The 3,076-nt window shown below is 38.8% G+C and overlaps 1 non-coding gene across 1 annotated transcript; it reads left to right on the top strand.

Annotated features, from left to right (window-relative positions):
- The first annotated feature begins 1,535 nt into the window (after positions 1-1,535).
- TRNAH-GUG (transfer RNA histidin (anticodon GUG)) lies at positions 1,536-1,607 on the top strand. The gene has a single exon. It is a non-coding gene; the product is annotated as a tRNA-His (tRNA).
- Positions 1,608-3,076: the final 1,469 nt, after the last annotated feature.

Genomic DNA, 3,076 nt, shown 5'->3' with positions numbered 1-3,076 from the left:
TACCGAAGCTGGTGACTGTAACTGCGAATTACTCCATTGCATTGGGCGCAAGATAAATACTTTCACTTAGTGGTCTGCTCTTGCGCTGGTTTTGTATTCGGTTTGCGTTTTTTATTACTAGATGACGCCGTTATTTAAAAGGCAAAAAACTTCTGGAAATAATTACTAATGCCAAAGTATTTAAGTTCTGTAGGTATATAACACCTCATCAGTCCTAATGGTACTGTAAACTATCTATGAGCGGCGGTGATTACTTCCCAATTCCCATCAGTTGAACCACATACCTGTTTGTCAGCTTTCATGTACCTTAAAAAAACCTCTGAATTTGAGGAACTAAAAACTGAGTCATCAGAAAGAGATAAATCATCATTTTCATCGATAGTTGAGGTTGCGAAAATCACCAAAACTATCTATCTTGCCTCAAGTTTTTGTGCAGATTCAAAAGTCAAAGGCAAAATAAAAATGATGTTTTTTTTTTGTTAAAGCAATTGTTAAGCGCTCGGTTGTATTTGCTATAAACGCTGCGTTTAATGCAATGCGTTTGACGCACATCAATTTGCAACAGATAATTTAATTATGATTGGTTATTTGGAGTCTTTTTGTATTACCAAATACTTTTAATCGTAAAATTGCTTAGTAGGACAACCAATCATAGTAGACATCTCTTCTGGGTGAGAGCGAAACAAAGAATGACGCTCGATGAGAGCTGCATAGATGTCGCTAGTGCTGCTGCATAAGTAGCGTAGTAGAAATAGAACCTGAAATTGTCTAAATTCCTAAAAGCGGTGCGTTATGCAGCACGGATTGCTGATGAACCAGCGCTGGTCTCTTTTCTGGTTTTTCTGTGCATCCATGTCTCAGTTTGTATTTTCGAGATAATTTAATTACCAAGCATTCTCTTACGCGGTGAACGCAGCGGCAAACGCATGTTTTGTTATATTAGATGTGCGTCAAACGCAGCGTTTATCGCATAAAACGATCGAACGTTTTTAAGTTAACCCGTCCCTGGTTTTAGAAAACAATACGAATAAAAAAACATTCTTAACTTAAGAAGAGCTTAAGCTTAGTCAAAAAGGCCGCCTCGAGTTGGCCCTGGCGCAAAGGTACCCATCAAACTGGCCACGTTACCACGCTGAATGGCGATGGATGGAGGGATGGTTTTAGAATAGGATGGACCCATCTCATCCCGCGGGTGTCGTAAAAGGCTGAGGGACCTGATACCAACTCCAGACTCCAGCACTGAACCCACCATACTATTTTCCCAAGAAAGTTGTCATAAAGGTTCATTACCGATCCTCAACTGCTGACCACGTCAAAAGACACAGTGGTCGCAAAAGTTAAGAGTTTTTTTTTATATTTATTTTCGCCACTTTTTGTCAAAGTAGCGCCCGTGCAAAGCCAGGGTGAGTTGCTAGTAGTATTATAATGTTCGACAATTGCTTGGAGGCATAAACGTCTGCGCAATCAGCATGGCGAAAGTGCCCCAGTTTTCGAATGCAAAGTTAAATTTCGCAGCCTCCGTCACAGCTCCGGCAGCCGTGATCGTCTAGTGGTTAGGACCCTACGTTGTGGCCGTAGTAACCCAGGTTCGAATCCTGGTCACGGCAGTGATACACTGTCGCGGCGGAGCATATTTTTTTATAAATTGATTTGTGTGTTGTTTCGTTTTCTTACATCCTATGTGCATAAAATTTCTACCCTCGAAGCAGGTCAAGTTTTTTTATATATTTAAGAGGGGGTAAATGACTATGCGGGCCACCTGGTGGAAAACAATCTCCGCCGCCTATAGACACCCGCAACACGAGGGATGTCACAGGTGCGTTGCTGGCCCTTGAGAGACTGATAAATTCGTCTTATAATTGTTTTATAGAGGTGCTTGAATTTAACCCTTACTATTATTTTAAACGACAAAGTGAGAAGAAGAAGAGAGAACGAATTGATCTGCACATCTTTAGTTTGACGAGAGGACCAAAAATTATGTTATGTTCAGTATCATTGTAAATCTAAGTATGTATTTATCTATATCAGTATGTTTATCCGTTGCCTAGTATCCATAGTACAAACTTTGCTTAGTTTGGGACTATCCCGTGATATTTATTTTTATTTATTTGTAAGATGGCCGCCGCCACAGAGTAGGCTAAATATGGATTTTTAGCTTTTAGTACATAATCTGTGCCATTATTGTTTCGTTCACGTTTCTTTACAACAAAACTTCTCACCTTAAAAAAAGTTTTACCTCTTACAAATTTATATTTCTTTTTAATTCTGCACACATTAACAAAGCAAGTGCCGAAATGTCTAGAAACTTCACATTTTGTTTCGCAACAAAAGTCATTAACAAAATTGAGCAAACGAATTTTAGATTCAATTACGGCGTACATGTTTAGACAATTACGTGTCTAATGAGTTTAGCAACTCAATTAGTCTGCGTTAATTTGTTGATCGTCATCATGAGGAACATGGGGACTGTTATCATCAGAAGCCTGAGATCCCTGTATAAGATTCTGCTGTGAGAGTAGAGAGTAAGATTCTGATTTGGATTGAAATTAAAATAAACCTGACAAGTTCTAGTTGCATTCGCGTCCTAAGGGCTTCGTACAAAACAGTGGTGTTTTAACGTACTTAGGGCTGTTTCAAGTATATCATCATCATGGGACATTGGACACTTGACACCAATTGACGTAGTCCCAAACTAAGCAAAGCTTGTACTATGGATACTAGGCAACGGATAAACATACTTATATAGATAAATACATACTTAAATACCATATTAAACATCCAAGACCTGAGAACAAACATTCGTATTATTCGTACAAATATCTGCCCCGACCGGGAACCGGACCCGGGACCTCAAGCTTCGCAGTCAGGTTCGTAATTAGTAGTATATACTGTTATTTCGCGAAGGTCCGTGTCAGTGAACTGTAAACAATTATTTAGCTTACCTGCGACCTTACGATAGGTAGCTACGTCTATATAAAAAAAGTTTTAAACAAAAAAATTAAAGCGCCGAAAAAAAAAATTTTTTTGCTTCGCAGTTTTTTCAGCGGTTCAGTTTTTTGTTAACTTTTTATTTTTT

Source organism: Choristoneura fumiferana, chromosome 18, assembly GCF_025370935.1.
Source record: "Choristoneura fumiferana chromosome 18, NRCan_CFum_1, whole genome shotgun sequence".
Lineage (NCBI taxonomy): Eukaryota > Metazoa > Arthropoda > Insecta > Lepidoptera > Tortricidae > Choristoneura > Choristoneura fumiferana.
Note: the sequence above shows the minus strand (reverse complement) of the source record. Positions and strands in the feature narration are given on the sequence as shown.